Source organism: Osmia bicornis, chromosome 11 (assembly GCF_907164935.1).
Source record: "Osmia bicornis bicornis chromosome 11, iOsmBic2.1, whole genome shotgun sequence".
NCBI classification, from domain to species: Eukaryota; Metazoa; Arthropoda; class Insecta; order Hymenoptera; family Megachilidae; genus Osmia; species Osmia bicornis.
Window position 1 is genome coordinate 6,721,974 of NC_060226.1, and position 18,092 is coordinate 6,740,065.

Here is an 18,092-nt window from a genome sequence, read left to right on the forward strand (position 1 = left end):
TAAACGGCAGAAAATCCCGTGGCAGGGATTTATACCTTTTCGATATTTATCCGTTGTATTTATTCGTCCGAGCGACAAAAGCGTGCGGTCAAAATTCAATTTTAATGGACTCTCGATGAGTTACGGCTGACATACAGAGTACAATACCCATCTGAATATCAACTGCTATTAATTAAAGAAAATAAAGTACAATATAAAAGGATACGAGACCATCCTGTATATGAGAAAAGGTCTCGTTTTCCCTTTCGTCTTTCTTTGTTTCCCTCTGTTATACATTTTTTTTTTGTATCCTATGCAACGAAGAGAAGCTTTTATCCTATTTTGGTCCTCTGAATATTTTCCTTGCGTACACTCCTGCTCAAAAGTTCCACGACATTTGTTAAACTTTATATAAAAATTATGATAAAATTGTTTTAAAATTAAAAGTAAATAAATTGATTGCATAGAAATCATAAAATTGAATTTGCGAGATTTTCATAGAATGTATGTGAGAACCCTTTCATTATCCGTCAAGTTGCAAATTAAATTTATTCACGAAACACGCCATTGTGCAACGATCCATATTTTTCACGAGTCCCTACAAGATGCTACAAATTGGTTCAGTGCTCTTTCCCCTAATTAAAACTTTTCTTCTTTGGTTTTATTGAAGGATAAGTATCACTACAGATTCTTATTATCTGAGAACCCTGTGTTCATCTACTCTTCTACCCCCTTCTTTTCAACTTACTTCTGACGTCCTTTAGCGAGTGCTCAAGAGAAAAATTACTGTAAATTTTCACTGTAAAAAGTCGTTCTCTATAATCAAACTCGACATCTTCCTGAAACGTTCTCTCAAGAAGCAACGAAAGACATTTATTTTCGGATATTCTGATATCTTACGGAGAAACTTTGCTTGCGAAAGAATCCGTTTGGCGAAACCATCTACAGTGGCTCCTGGTAAGTATGTCAGCAGGAATTGAAGTATTTTTATAACGATGAAGAAACAAACGCAAGAAGCACGAATGCAACATAAATTAATAGTATTCTTCGAGGGACGATTTGATCCCCTAAAATCCACGACGATTTGATCCACGACACCAAGAAAAATAAGTTAGCTCTAGGGGCTAATTACTAAGCTTAGACGGAAAGTTTCGTAATTTTCTGAATTTCCGGGTTACCTAACTTTCCTTGTTAAGTGTGACACGAACGAGTTATAAACAATGACTAGTGCATTATCTGTTTGCTAAGAGGCTTGTACGACATAAGATAGCAGTATCGTGTTCAATTAATTAGTCACTATCTCCCCATCCCTATACCAGGTAAGCTGAAAATTGTAGTACAACCCCCAAGAGATTTATTCTGCATTAAAAAATAAGGACAACTCTTTCAAATATAAGTAACAGAATATTTTGTCAAATTTTATTTGCAATAAGAAATTTTTTAATACGAGTGATTTTATTTCTAATTGTGATACGAAAAATTTAATTACATACTAATTAGTTTACGTGCTTTGCGTTTGATAATTATAGTCTATAATATTAAGGGTGTTCAATATCAATGTCTTTTTCTTCGCTTTGTTACCAATCGATAAATACTCCGAGGGTAGATCTGTTTTCACGTCAGGTGTTCACGACGACCGCTCTTTTCAATTAAAAAAAGGTCAAAGAAATGCCGCGAACGAGGAAGCAACGTAGAAGCAAGGGGAGCGGGATTTTCTCGGAAGTAGACTAGATGGGGAATAGGTGTCAACAAAAGGAAGAAAAGTAAAATCCGAGACAGGGTGTTTGTAGTGGAGGGCTGATCGAACGAGGAAAACAATGGTAGGAAATCAAAGAGAGGAACAGAGCGTGACAAGGATAGAAAAGATTGAATTAATTGCAGCTGCAGTTTCCTGTGATCCAATGAAATGTAATCAACAAAATGTTTCCAGACTCCAATATCGTGTACCTCTCTTTCAGCTAACGTTTTAAAGTACTTCAGCTATCAATTTGGAGAACTTGGCCGTCAATTTTTGACTACTCCACAGTTTAAAGGTTCATTTTATCAAATCACTTTGCTCCACTCCCGAGTTAGTTGTTTGATTATCAATAGAAAACTGCATATCAGCGACTAATTAACCGTGAAACGCAGACTTCAGGTAATATAGGAAATGCTTCGATAAACTTCAAAGGGTTGCGTTCTCAATCGAATAAATAAACGTTGGGCAAACATAGGCATGCATAAATTGCTTCATTTATTAGGGGTTCTTTTACTTCGATCTTATCGATGACCGTCTATTTATTTGACAAATATTCCCTTAAAGTCGATGCAAAGTTTAAGATATACACACTAATTAATTAAATTTATCAGTCAAATGGTAATTTGCAAACCATTACTCTAATTAGATAATTCTTATTAGTGAGATAGTACAACGTTTCATTTGATTAAAAGGAAACCGCACCTATAATTTTTAGCAGAATATTATCTCAATATCTAATAGCGTTTAAATTTTAAGTAATATTACGTTTGCCTGAAGGTTGAATCTACACGGGAAAAAAGAAATAAATGATAATTTTATTCTTACATTGAAATTCAAATTTATCGGTAAAGTGTGTGTGTAGGGAAACACGAGTTTTACATACACTGAGTTTTATTCACGAATTAATAATAACGGAGTATGTATTATATACAAATCGAAACTTGAATTTTCATTAAAATTAATTTTCCCCAGTTGTGATAATATTTTAACAGGCGCACGATATCTGCACCTCTCTATACAAACAAAATGTTTGAAGCGGTGAATTAGAAGTTGATGGTGTATAATCAGCGCGGAGAATCGTGGAACTTTCACGTTTCATTGAGAATGTTTAAAAACAATTTAAACGAAAATCACTGATAAACAGTTAAAATTAAAATCCTTATAATGTTATAGAAGTATTCGTTTTATTTAAGTGAATATACTCCGGTAAATAGATTAACTCTTCAGGAATATAGAATGGAAGGAAGAGCTTAATTCATAAGTTATTCCAGAAAGCAGTTATATGCATTCAACTCTTATTGATTAAAATATGATTACTTTCTGTTAAATGCATTAGACACTTTTATCGCTTGCTGCAGGAAGTTCCAAATGTTAAGTATAGAATTGTTCCAGTTTCTGATAAAGATATTCAATTGAAGCAAACCACTGTATGACAAAATTTGATTTTTATATTTTCATCACGAATAATTTCGTTCCAATTATTTTGACCGGAAATTTTGATTTGGAATCTATTTTAATTAAGAAGTATTTCAATTTACTTTAAATGATTCAGAGACAAGTAAAAATTAGTATCATACGTTCAGACGGCGATACCTAATTCAGAAGCGTACGATGGCATGGCAGGGTGACAGTTAATGGTTCACTGTCCCTCGAAGCGCACAAGCGAGCTAATCTTGTTACAACTGATCAATAATTAATAAACTCGATTAAGTCTGAGCTTTCGGGAGACGAGTTGTAGTTGCAAGATGAGTGTCGAAGCAACATCAGCTTTGATGCCCAAACATTATATATTCGTTGAACGTGCTGGTTGTACGTGAACGGGGTAATTCGGGACACAATTTTTTCAGAAGCAATCGGAATTTCATATTTTCCAAGCGTTTTATATATAGTAAGATCTTCTGAGAAAATTAATAATCTCGGTGCTTATATTAACTGAGAAGACTAGAAGAATGAAATTCGTTGAATAGCACAAGACTATGGAATGTGTCGAAGGTGCAATAGGTTCTTACATTTGACAGTGTAATTTACGGAATGTTCCGTAACCGGTGGTGCAAAATGCTGAATTTCCAACAAAAGCGTTCATTGCCGTGTGTAAGACTGAAGATCGGAGGGAACTACGTAAATTACAATACGCGATGGGATGAGACAGGAGAACAATTCAACTGTTCGTACAAAGGTACTTGAATTCGTTATAACGCGAATTATGAAATGAAAATTACAACTACTGCGCGTAATTCGTGTAGAGGAATATTTTTGTTAAATAGAATTATTAAATTTAAGAAGAAAAAAAAAGCCAACAACACGCGGAGTTCCCAGGTGGTCACCCATCCAAGTACTATCCGCGCCCGACTTAGCTTGACTTCGGTGATCAGACGAGAACCGGTATTTCCTAAGTAGTATGGTCGTTGACTTATCAGACACAACCCCTCAATTCGAACGACTATCAGAAATTTAAACGTATGCTCTGATTCTTTGTTGCGATAAAAAATATATTAGGTATTTCATTTTGCTCTACTTTCCTTTAGACTTTGCAAGAAGGAAGTAATTCGATGGTAGTTCTCGAATATTATTTCCTTCGTTCGTTCGAATAATAGGGTCGGTCGTTTTAAACGCCTGAAACGTTTCTCTTCCCCTTATATCATCCGCTCCCTTTGTACCGGTTAAAGTAATGAGTGCTTTGTCGTGTCACATGGTTCGCGGTTAAACGGGGCTTTTCTTTCGCTGGGACCGCGTAAATTACATTCCCTGTGTAAACAAGTGGCTACTCTCTAAGATTCAATTCCTCGGTATGTTCTTCGCGATTAATTACATTTCTTTTAACCCGGTTCCTCTGTTGCGAAATTGAGGACGCTTCGAGAGGGGAGGGAACCTTCCTTGACCGTACTCTTGAAAACTTTTCACCCGGAATAGAATTTTGCTTGAATGGAGAAAATGATATCTGCAAGGTTCTTCGATCCTTTCGTTCTTACAATAAGGGTATAATTTTTGCAAATTAGTGGCGACGATATAATTATCATTACTCTCGTCCCTTCTACCCTCTAACAATTTTTCATTGAAAATTAATAGAAATCTTGGGAATATTTCAAATTCGTTGGAGTGAAGTTTCTTGATAAAAGGGGTGAGCGATAGTTAAGACGGAAGTTAGGCGAAGGAGAGGGTGAATGGTACTTCCATTCACGATACCATCTTCTGTCGAGTCGACAAAGGTGAATTGCGTATTATCGTAATTATATCTCTATGTAATAGAGGTTGGATGGAGGCGATAATTAGGTGCGAAGGTGGAACGAGGACTTTCCCGTGTTTAGAATAATTTACGATTAATTAAGGATTATTACGATACACTGATCTGTAAAATGACTATCTATTGAAATAATATTTGTCAGTTTGAGAATTAATATTTCTTAACTTGAAACGCTTGAAACGTCTTTCCCGGGATTTAGCAGGAAGTGACAAAAATCCTGACATTTGCAGCGTATCCGATATCGAATGTCAACGCGTAAAGTGGAAATTCATATTTCTGCGGGCGCAAATAAAAAGTAACTTTCGCCGCGAGCTTTATCCGCTGCTCGAGCCCAAGAGACGGTGCCTCGTAAAGGAGGAATCGTGTATGCTATTCTGCTCGAGGAATATAGATAGAAGTTGTTCGTCGCCCTTTATTTTTCTGATAGTACCTAACGGGCTGCATTGGATCGACGAGGCTCGAAGAATATGAAAGTAGACGCGTGGCTGCGTTGACATTCCGTTCCTGTTTGTTCTCCAACGTATACGTGTCCCCGGCACTTTGGTCGACCTTTTCATTTCTACCGAACAGCCAGAGTTTGTAACCGAGAATTGAATCTGAATTTTCCGAAGCAATCGAATCATTTGTAAGGCTGAAACTTTGATAAAAGAATTTCGGAAGTTGATAGTCAAATAGACCGCTCGCGATATTTCTATTTTAATTCTAAAAATCTGGTACACCTCCGGGGGCATATTGAAACGTTTCTAAAAACAGTCTTCACACATAGAGAGTTTTATGAAAACCCAGCTTCTTGGATATTGCTGCAAGGGTAGTTTCTCGTGTAAACACACAAGGACGATGTTTCATCATTTCTTTTCTCATATTTGCTTTCTACCATCGTTCTCTTCTTTCGCTCTTCTCGCAAGGGACTTCGATGTGAATTGTTTCAACAAAGCTAGTATATCTCTCGATGAATAAACTCGTACTAAAAATTCGTAAATCCTTTAGCGCTGTTAAAAATGCACAGCGAATCGCAAAGATATGCACGCGTGCACAATACCGAGTTGCTTAACAAGGAAACCGTCTAATGGATTCGAGGAAATCGTAATTGTAATAGCGTCACGACGATTGTCGTTTCACGCCGATTCCGTCGTCAATTTATCGCGAATTATTATGTGTAAATTACCGCGTCGATATGAAATTCACTCCATTGTAAGTAACAAATGGATTCTCTTCCCGTACATTTTATCCGGTATATCCTAGCTGGTATATACCGAAGAAAGGGTTTTCAGCTGGTCAAAGGCGGTGCAATCGAAATAACCTAGCCAAACCCAACCTACCAATCTTGCTGCTATGTTATCTCAAGTGGCTTCTGTCCAGTACCATAGTACATAAGTACACATCTCAAAAGTATTTCATAATACATTGTAGCTAGAAAATGCAGTTTCTTGTTAAAAACAGACCAACGTTCACGTAGACAGAATGCACTATCAAGGTACAAGAACGGAATACAAAGAGGACAGCGTCTTACAGCCTCTTTCTGTCCAACAGACTTTTTCATAGGTACGTTTCACAGGGGTGAAGAAGGTTGAAAGAGGCATCGGTTGCTGTCGGGAGGTGTGAAAAACGGGCATCCACACTGGAAAAGGAACCAACGGAATAATGGCAATGGTATAGAGAGGATGAAGTGTGCTGGGCAACAGATCTATGAGGATGAAAGGGCAAGGGACACGCGAACGCTATTGTGATTCCGGATATAATGATGCACCTATACGAAAGTGTATTTCCGTTGGAAAATAATGGCACGCTATCGCTTTCACGATCAAGATTTTTTATGGAAAGAAATATCCCTTGTATTTAAAGGACGAAGAAAAATGTGGTTGTTACGAGATGGATGACAGCCTTTTTTGAATAGCCATTTTCACAGGAAGATGGATAGCAAGATACTCTGGCATGGATACCTCGGTGCATAAAATTATCAAACCGGAAACAGGAGAGCTAAAGATATATACGATCTTGGCAGGAGGTTCTCAATTTGAAGAATACTAGATTATATTACGTTCAGAAGAAAAATCAAATTCAACGGTTTAAAGGAAAAAAATAAAGAATGATAAAGAGTAGATGATTAGCGAGGTTTCAAGAAAAAAGGATATTCTGTTGTACAAAGCAATTTACGTCGCACGTAGTAAAAGTCTGAACGTAATCGACGATTTCTCGACGGAGGAAACGATCTTTCCTTTTTCTCGATGCAATCGCGGTTGTTATCTATGTGGCTTCATCGTGGAAGCTTAAAACTTCACTAGACCTGAAGTCCCATAACGATCTCAGATGCCTGAGCAAGACTTTAGAGCGGCTTAACTCGATGGTTTCGTCGAAGAAACTGCGACGAGGTTGTTGGAGCAGAAAGGAGAAGAAAAGACGAATCTTCGCAGATTTATGTTACCGGTCTACTTATTTTCAAAGAAACGATATCGAGTAAATGTTTGAAATTTTATCTGCTCTTAATTCATTTTAAGTTTCCTTCCAACACTTTCACAGATCCTCTTTTCATTTTTTACACCGTACTAATTAAACTCTGAACGGCGGACCATGGAGAGAGTCCCGATTTTAATTTCATTTTCTATTTTCCTAAAACAATAGAAATAATAAAGACGAATTGATAGAAAGAGAAAACCTCGAAATTCCAGATATTGCTGCGAGCTTCGTTAAGACGTTCAAACCTGGAGCGAATCGCGGTATTTCTGTCGTTGGTTTCTCTTTAGAGGATAAACGAGGCTCCAGGAACTACGGTTCCAACCTAATTTTATAAGATAACGTACATATAGGTGCAACGGCTGCCGTATTTCGCGAGAAACCTCGAAATGAATCGATTTTCCGCTGGCGGATGTTGCGATAAACGAGGTCAGTCTTAAAATTCAAATTACGATTTCTGCCAGAAAATAGAATTCTCGAAAGCTATCGTCATTTCTTGTCGCATCTGGCTTACGAATTTCTTCGGTACGTCCAATAAAAAAATTTTTTTATTACAAAAATAGTGTCAAGTACTAAAATTGTAGTTCATAAATTAACGCTGCGCGAATACTTTAAATAACGTCCTTTGGAACGAACTGAATCGAAGATTTAAACGATGAGAAACGGGGGAGAGGATATAAATTCAGGACGAACGATTATGTTCTAGGGGGAGCATAAAATTTTCGTCGAAATTTTATAGGGACAAGCCATCCATTTGATTTCCATGCGAAATACAGATACACACGTCCATACGGATTTCCGTGAACACGGTGAAGATACAAAGAGTCACATTTCGACGGGCACGAGTGCGAGCAATCTCTGAACGAATTTGTACGTCGGATACGTCATGTATCGGCAGAAAAATCAATATCCATTTGAAAGAGTATAGTTTGTTTTACATGACTACGCGGAGACTCGTTTATACAAACCCTAAAGAGAAAATATTACTCGCCCTGTTTGTTTCCATTTGCATCACATCTAACCCTCGATTTACAAGGTAGATTGCTTCTGCAAAAGTATTCGTGTAAATTGAAACTCGCATCTGTGTTCAGAGTTTAAATCGACAAATAAAAGTTTACAATTTTTTAATAAAATAATACGAATTTTTTCGTACAAATTGAAAAATAAATTTCCAACTAAGAGATCTTTGATGATTTCAATAATAGGAGGGAAAGGAACAGATTAAATTGTTCAAATAAAAATTTTTAAAGAAGTTCATTAATTCTCTACAACGGGTCGATCACGGGTTATTAAATTCAATCGATAAATAAACGATGTTGCCAGCAACGAAAGGAGAATTTAGATCGTCGTTGTGGTAATAGCGATCGAGCTGGGCTAGCAGTACCGAGGAGGGTAACAATAGTTGGCTATTATGCAGAACCTTCTCGTTTTCTATGCTCCGCTTCTTCACAATATGCTGCCGTCCACGAAACTTAAGCGTGTATGTAAACGATTCCTAATTATCGGTGCGGACGACCTGGCCTATGGCAACATGAACCTCTTACAGGACTCTCCTTACCTCCAACGAATCGTTGCGAAGCACGCGATAAACGAAACGGGAGTTCCTTCTACCCCGTAACCTTCAGAAAATTGCTTGCTACCGGAAGAGAATAAAGGAAGAATTGTTGAACAATGAAAAAGTGGAAAAAAAGGAAGAGATACAATTTGTTGCTCGAATGGCACATTATTAATTCGGAAAAGAAATCATGAAGAACATGTTACTTCGTTATCTGAAAAATATCTAAATTTCAGCTATTTTATATTAACATAGATGCTCGCGTAATAGCACAAAGTAGTCGAGAAGAAAAATAGATACGTATTTTTCATTAAAGAAATATGATAGGTACTTTTGCATAGATTTAATATAATAGATGAATGAACGTTGTTTTTATCGTATAGCAAGAATTTCTACGTGCTTTTGAACGATAGGGTAGGTGCTATATGAGATGGCTTGGTCACACGCAATATAATGAAATGTAGATATATGGAAAGTGTATTTGGGAGTTTGCTGCTCCCAGCGATTCGTCGTATGCGTTAGGTATGCCACGAATATTGCATGGAGAGGGATGGAATTGGTGACTGGAAATTAATCAGGCAAACGTGATAGCTTAAGTTGTGTACACCTGTACGGTGTTACAACTTCAATTATCAACTGGGAATACGGAAATCTTGTAATTCTTGAAATTAACTTAAACGATAAATTAATTTATCACGCGTCTTAATTCAAGATGTGTATCATCATTTTCTTGCAAAGTACCGTAAATGAATAGCTCGAATGAAAATGTTATACATTTTAAAATCGAATCAAAGATTGACTAAACATATATGATTTACTTCAACGAAATAATAATCTTAATTTTTATGAACCAGTCCATGAAACGTAATTATAGCTGCATGCTGGTTACATTGCATGCTTGAAAAACATATTTCATTAAACTCACGTATGCTCGTTATTTCGGCCGATAAGGAATGATGAAATGTTACTCTTAATTATACGAAATTTAAATAAGAATAATAATGTACTACCACTTGATAACGAGTTTTGCCGGTTATGTGTGTATTGAAGATAAGGTATATTAAACATGAAGTGCTGCAAGACTGATTAGTGCCCTCTGCTTATTTGTTAATCAATTTTACAGATATTATAGCACAAATTTCCAAGGATTTAAACACCCTACAATCTTTTAGTTAAGCACAGCAAGTATGCAAATACAGCGAGATGTAATTAACACTAATGTAACTCATTTGAATGTGGAGTGACATTTGAGTGACGTTTACCTCTCGAGATGCAGGTCCATCTCTCCTGGAAGCTTATCTCTCGTGGTCAAAATCTGCCCATACAACGATCTACCGGACACGTAGAGAATTCCTCATTAGCTGTTACAGTAGTCTTTTAAAATTTCGCAAATTCTGTCCTTTGAAACGTTGCTTTACATATTTTTCAGGCTGCAGTCCACGGCAATTGAATTAGGACATCGTGCAAAAATTTCATTTCATTTTTTCTTCTCAACCCAAATAAAATGGTCACGTCTCTTCAATTTTTTATCGTCTCCTATAAAAGAAAACAAAGTCGTTAATACTTGAGGATCGAGAATGTCCTATTTCAATCACTCTCTGTGGGTTTTCACGAGGCCGAAAAATTGGGTCGGCCTGTCGGTGTCGGTACCGTGACGGTGTCACGTCAAACAGCAGACATTACACGGTCCATCGAGCACAAATGGAAATTCGGGGATCGAGCGTGGTGGTCGTTGACCATAGAGCAAACAGTTTTCACGTGTAAACAAATCGTCACGCGAATTGTAACCGCGGCTTCATGTCGGTTCGACAATGTAAAAGTCTGATTCGTTTCAAAGTGGGAAAACGACACCTCTGCCAGCGTGATTTTTGCGCATTCCATTCGAAGAGAGAAAGAAATGACAATTGAAATAACAAAATGACACTTTTTGATATTGCAATTAACTTAGATCTGTTCTTCGAGTATCTGAAAAATTCAGATAATATTTCCATAATTATTGCATTTAAATATAAACATTTCTACGATGGGAATATCGAGGTGTTTAATAGTTCCTTTTCTACAACACAGAGTGTTTTATTTTACGTACTCTTATTTTGCATACGCCATATTTTTTGTGATCTTTCTCGCACTCCATTCGCTACCATTTCGCAGCATCCCTTTTTTCTACTTGTACATTTATTCTCGTATTCCACTCGTCTCTGCTCCTTCCCCATTTTTATCTGCTCCCTTTCTTCTCTGTCCGCAAAACTCTTCCGCTTAACGCTACATTTCCGCACGGTTTAGCTTTCTGAACGGCGGCAGCTGAAGCGCTCTTATTTCAAGCAATCGAACCGCGGTATGAAACGCTCGAATAAAAACGACAGAACCACTTGCTAATGCATAAAGACGAGCTATTTATTGGTTTACGACTTTTATCAGTTAATTCAGCCGCATGAAAACTCATTACAGAAACGATTACCACACTTAATATCCCGCGGGGCGTTTAACAACTTGAATTCGATGCGAATCGTTGAGGACTGACATCACGAATTGAACGAAAATGTGTTTTTGTATTTCTACTTATTCAATTTTCTGCCTCATTTTCATATTTCATGATAATATACGAGAGTTCCGTAATAATTGCACTATCTACTGAAACGAAATTTCAGCTCTGGATTTATAACTTTATAATACTCCTGAGAAACGGATTCGAAAACAATCTGCTTGAGATCAAACATAAACAACAGTGATAAGTAATCGAGTTTTCAGTTCTCAACGTCTCGTAGGAATTCTTTTTGGGGTCGTTTAATTCTCTGGAGAGCGCCAGCTATCCGAAACGTTACCCTGTATTTTACATTATTATAATTTACCTTCTGTGAAGGCTAACATATTCGATCTCAATTATTTGGAATAGTCGAAGTATACTCTCTAATTACAGTAATCATTGTACAAATAACAAAACTGAAGAAACTTCTTTCCCTATCCCCTTTTCTCTGTTAAAAATATATTTCATTATCGATCCATGTTTCTTTCGTTCGGTATAATAATACTTGAAACATTTTATTCAGCCTTCAATTTTTCAGCAAGACCAATAAAGCTTCCTGAACGAATGAAATTCCTTCGCTGTGACTTCCTTTGGGAGTCGAAATATTGTAGCTCGTCTGCAGGAAGCCGTAGAACGGAAACGACGGGTTCTATTGTGAGGTTTTGGACAGCGTGGTGGTAGTAGATAATTAAAAAGAGATCCGACAGTAACGTGGCAGCCTGCGCAGGGCCAGGAATTTAAAAGTATTTGATTTGTCAATGAAGGAAGAAAAATCAAATTGTCCTCTTGTTCCTTCGTTCACGCTTTGTCCATTCGCGTCTTCTCAATAATGGTCAGAATTATTAATAACAGTTACTGCCGCAATGCGCACAAGTTGAAACTGATCCAAAAGAAGGATTAAGTTAACGATCCTTTCTATCCGTAGTGCTAACTTCAAGTTTAGTAATAGGTGGTTGGAAGAAACTTTTTACGTACATGCAGTACTTTTAAACAAGGCTTAACCTTGTATATGCTCTTCCGATCTCTTCAAACTAACGTATTTTGGAAAACAGAAACTTTTATTTACTACTCCTTTATGTTTCTTCGAAGCATTATACAGGAAACTGTATTTTTAACAGGTTGAACCCTGTGATTGATGCTTCCAGGCAGTTTTATTTCCAAGTCTCAACAGCAGATAAAATTGAAATACTTGAGAAATACTCTCTAATTACAGCGATCATTGTATAAATAAGAAAACTGAAGAAACTTCTTTCCCTACCCCTTTTTCTCTGTTAAAAATATTTCATCATCGATTCATGTTTCTTTCATTCGTATAATAATACTTGCAACATAATAATATTGATAATTTAAATTTGATAATTAAGTATCCGTATTTCTAATAAGTCAAATTTTGTCTATGTCTGACTATACGTACTGATTTTCACTGTAGCACTCAACGTGATTCCTGTTTTATTACATTTACAATGTTTCCCCTCAAAATTGGAATACATTTATCGTACTATAATTTAATAAGAACATTCTGTCGTGCACAGTTAGTTCTAGCAATTAGACAGAAATATATGATAAGTGAATCATGATACGTCGTATCGTGACAAGGTCTCTCGAGAACAGGGATATGAGCATAGCAAATAAGATACCTTCGTTCCGTCCAATTTCTAGTATAAACAAATTAGCTTCGCGATGAGTAATATTGTCAATAATTTTCTCCTACAATATCTAATTACTTTTATTGAATTTGATTAGGAGTTAATCTCTTTCATTGCGTAAGATTTTGATAGGACTTTTTTTTACTAATCATACTTTATATAAAAACTTTGTTTCTTTAAAAGATTTTGCCAGATAAAATGTTGATCATTTCGATAACGAGACTCGAACGAAAGTTTTAATAAAAGAGTTCACTTCACAATTGTTTCCGCTCTATATGTTTATTGCCTACGCTATAAGCTACTTATAGAAACTCCGATACTTTTTCATACTAATTAAGAGAGAATTTCAATCGATGATAATACTGTTCTATTAGGAATACGCAACAGTTAGAATAGTAAAAACTTTAAAAAAATATTTCTTTTTTAATTTGATTTTAACAAATTAGAAATCAAAGGCAACTTGTTCCTTCAATAGAAAGTACTTCGGTAAAACTTCATATTCTTTTTTTTTCTTCTCGCTTTCAATTATAAGCTTCCTCGCTGCTCAGAAATATAGCTGTATCACATAAACTGCTTCCAGCAAAGTTAGCCATTGCTTACGGGAATCATTTTCTCACAGTAATAATTACCGTAATTAAATACTTTGCATTTGGCTAATTTCTCTCTACACCGAGCGCGTGGGAAATAAAAAGTACCACTGGAAAATTAGAATTTTATACCAGGAGCAGACAAAAAAAGAAATTAATTATTTCCCTTCAACATTTTCGTCAAAGACGAAATTTCCAATACATTTTAATACTTAAATATTCCATTCAAGGGGAAGGAATCTGAATGTTAATATTATTAATTTAAACATAAATCTAGTGAATATCTCATAAATCATTGACAACAGTGTAAGTCTATTTACAATGTTGATTCATATAGAATCATAGTATTAAGTCGCACAGTCCACGTTTGGTAGTGGGAACAAAGCAAAGATGAAAGTGGAACATAGTGATGTCTCTTGTATAGCAAGAAGAAGAAGAAGGAGTTGTAGAGGAAAGGTAAAGCTTCCGGTATCCCTGGGGTGGATTTGTCATAGGGAATCCGGTAGAAAAAAGGAACAAAGTAGAAAAACAGTAGAAGGTGGAAGCAAGATGAAAGGATGAGAGGAAGCACGTAGCTTGTTACCACTTGTTTATCCAGCCACGGTGTAGGGTTGTTCTCTACCAACCTTAGAAAACCAGAAGCACCCTCCCTCGTTCTCTCCGCCCTCGGCTTCTATCTTTACCCACGAATGCTGGGGACATACTAAACGTACGTTGTACGTGCACTCATTAAGCTTTCTCGAAGCTACTCTATTTCCTCTTCTCGTCTCCCTCCTTCTTTCTCGCTCGTACCGCTCTTTTGTTTCTTTCTCCAGTGTCGATCCACGTATCCATTTGTATCCCTTGTCCCTTTGCCCTCGCGTCGCTTCTGGTCTTACGGGTTTCTTCCTTCGTCAGTGTCTCCTCTTCGGTAACTCCATTTCTCCAACTGTTCCATCCATTCCTCTCGTTACTGCCTCCTTTCTGCCAGCAAATCACGAGACACGGAATCCGGGCACACTCGATTCGTTCCGCGACAGGTATTTTCCGGAGAAGGTCGTTTCAGAAGAAACAAGATAAGTCCGATTCCTCGTACCGTGTCCCCTTTTGCGAGGAGAATTTTAATCACCGACTAAAAGCTTCTCTATTTTTTATTAAAAATGCATTCGGGTTTCTGGACGCTCGGGTGGTATGCAAGAATGGTAGAGAAACTGGCGGTGAGAAAGAAAAATATATATATATAAGCTACGTCCGGTTGTAACAGCAACGGCGACCTATTTTTGTTAGCACTGCCGGTATACGACACCGCAAAAGTCCACAGTTCACCATGGAAATACAGTGGAACTAACGTAACACGGTTAAATACCAGACGGTGGTCGTTTATAAAATTCTAACCCCGGAATGGTCGTTGCTCGATTCTCGATGCAACGATAAATTCGTAAACTGCAACACCGGGCTCGTTCCGTTTATTAAGCTTTCGAAAGCAACTTCCTTATAATGGTGTTTTCGTGTTACAGTAATTTTTGAACAACCCTCCCTTTGTCTAATTTCGTTCAAATTGTTTCGTCATTTTATATGCGGAATTTAATTGTATTACACTGGAGACGAGCGAAAATATTTAATATATCAAAAATGAATTATTTTCTGGTATTCACATTGGCTTTTACAGTTAACTTCGTTCAGATGTTGTATCTGAATATTTATTAAACCGTGGTAAATTTATCATCGATGCATAACTAAATAATCCTTTCACGGTGGTAGAGGAAAACATCGACGTATTATACGAAACAAATGGGTACTTTTTTTAAATATGCAGATTACAACATTTGTTTAAGAACAATTTTATATGGTTTCGAATTTTGCATTATCGGGAATATGTAAACTACGGTTTATGGAAGTATATGTTGCGAATATGCAAACTATATGTAAAACATATATAAGTGTGTACTATGAATATCGAAGCTGGCACAATTACTATGGAAGAATGGACAGACTATTAATATTTATCGCAACAAGAATAATGCAATGTTATAAAGAGAAAAGATACCGTCGCCGTTGTAATGAATAGAAAGAGGTCTGGAAGAAAGAAATGTATCTCATAACAGAAGGACAGGTACATTACAATAATTACTAAGCGTAACAGAAGATTAATGACTTCAAAAATTACCAGGAAACTTTATAACGGAGGAGACAGAACTGTGTCAGTTTCAGCAGTGAAATGGCTCTTAAATAAAGCAGCCCTTGAAAGGAAACCGCGTTTACATGCTCTAAATAAATAACGCCACGTTACATTAGGTAAGAGAATACGAAAATTGGACACGAGAAGTGAGAAATGTTGTGTGAAGACAGGTTCAAATTCGAAATATATGCAATATACTGCAATATATGCAAATATAGCACATGAAATAAAATTATAAAGGTAAGAAGAATTTAATTTTACTTGGAAAAATTGTTACTCAAAAATTATAGTAGCCTAATGTAAATCTAATGTAGCAAATTAAATGTTTTTTGTGATACTCGAAATTGGTATTGTTGAAAAAGCAGATTTTCGAGGACAAAAAATTGCATTTAAAATCGTTGGGATGTTATTTTATAGAACTATTTATTTAGTTAATACAGGAATTAGTCAAGCAATTGAGACGAGTTATATGTGCCATTTAGTTGAAGATAAAAAAAATGGTAGAGAGAAAAGTTGAATTGTACTACAGATTCCATTTTTTATGAACTCAATTTTTTGCTTAAATGCAACAATATAGATGAAGTTCTCTTTTTAAATGAGACCATGCTTTTTAGATAAATGTTCAATAATATTTTATTATTCTAAAAGTCCAAAAAATGGCACTCATAGCTTATCATTCAGTAGCTAAATATTTTATAAAAATAACTGCATAAATATTTAATCGAAATTAATATAAACTGGCTTAAAATAAAGAATCAATCAATTTGCAACTTACAATAGACGCAACAAACAATAAATAGAAAAAAAGAATAAACCATGGAAGTGTGTAGTACGCTATTCGGAACAAGTTGAAGTTTCAAAAAACCTTTGTACAATACTTTTCATGCAGAAAAAATTCCTGTGCAATTGGTATCTGATACGCTTCAGTATTTTTTATGAAATCAAAATAAAAGAACTGCCAATCCTATAGCACAGATATGTAGATGTTAAAAAAAATCGTGTAGGAAAAAAAGCTCGCGCCGAAACAATCAATCGATACTTAACTTGTATTATTTTATAAGTTTCCCTATTTTTTCCTTCTAATGGAAATTCCTAATTAAATTTCACAATACGCTGAAAGACTTTCTCTATAGATTTTTGTTAAATTCGAAGAAGTACAAAAGACCTACGATATTCATATTCGATATCGCTGAAATTCGACGGAAGACTTCCATGAACGTAGCATAGCTTTCAATTTATTCCAAAGGTTGGCATTCAAATAAGGTTCGGATCATAACCCCGTTTCCCGTTTGAATCCTATCTCGGACTTTGATCGAAATCCAGAATACAACGATGTGATTATTTGAATGAGGATGTCGGACATTCCCCGAACTAGTTAAGTTCCTTAATTCGACTAACAAGTGAACTCAAAGGCATTGTGAAAACTACTACTGAATTTTTAAGATGATGCTAATTATTTAACATCATCATTTATCTTTTGCAATCTAATACAACTGACTGGTTTTGGAGAATATCTCTTCTATTTCTCTGGATTTCCAGTATACGTACACTTTCGGAAAACTAACTGTCGCCAGTTAGACCAATTAGCGTTTAGAAATGGTCGTACTCAGCACACTGTCCGCGTCGCATCCGATAACTTGGGGTAGAGACGAACATCAGGGTAGTTTCTCGGAGTAATGTAATACATTGTAGCCTAAACAAACCAGGTCGGAAATCTGACGTAATAGTTTAGTACTAGAGCACTTGAATAAACACTTTAAAATTAAAAGAAATTGAAAATTATAGGAAATAATACTAATCATTATTCGATGCCTTCTAAATTGATAATAATGATTTAAATTGATACTTTCATCGGAAGAAGATTAATTTTGTATGTTGAAACTGTTCGTTCAATAATATAGAATGAATTACGTCGTCCTATTTATACTTTTTCCAATTTCCTGCTGTCAATCACTAATTGCATTATTTAGAAAATAATTAATTTTAGAAGTTTCATGGAATCCTGCATTTTTTATACAGTTCCAGCAATTTCAGTCACAGGTTTATGCACACTTGACACTCAACTATTCTTGTAATTTCAAGTGATTAATTTTTTAATTACAATATACACTGCAGTTAGTGTATTTTCTTAAATAAATTGAATTTGCCAAGTTCTTATTAGAGACTAATGAATAAGTATCAAGGACTAAGCAAAGTTTACCCTATGTCAATTT

At 35.9% G+C, this 18,092-nt stretch overlaps 1 long non-coding RNA gene and 1 other non-coding gene across 5 annotated transcripts in view; both read right to left on the minus strand.

The window, feature by feature from the left end:
• The window catches only part of LOC114873763, a 52,962-nt gene that overhangs the window by 1,695 nt on the left and 33,175 nt on the right, over positions 1–18,092 (minus strand). For all 4 annotated transcript variants that reach the window (XR_003788988.2, XR_003788986.2, XR_003788985.2 and 1 more), the window contains one exon: positions 10,227–10,500. This is a non-coding gene — a long non-coding RNA (uncharacterized LOC114873763). The remainder of the gene's footprint in view (positions 1–10,226; positions 10,501–18,092) is intronic.
• LOC114873821 lies at positions 4,009–4,127 on the minus strand. Its single transcript, XR_003788996.1, has one exon. It is a non-coding gene; the product is annotated as a 5S ribosomal RNA (ribosomal RNA).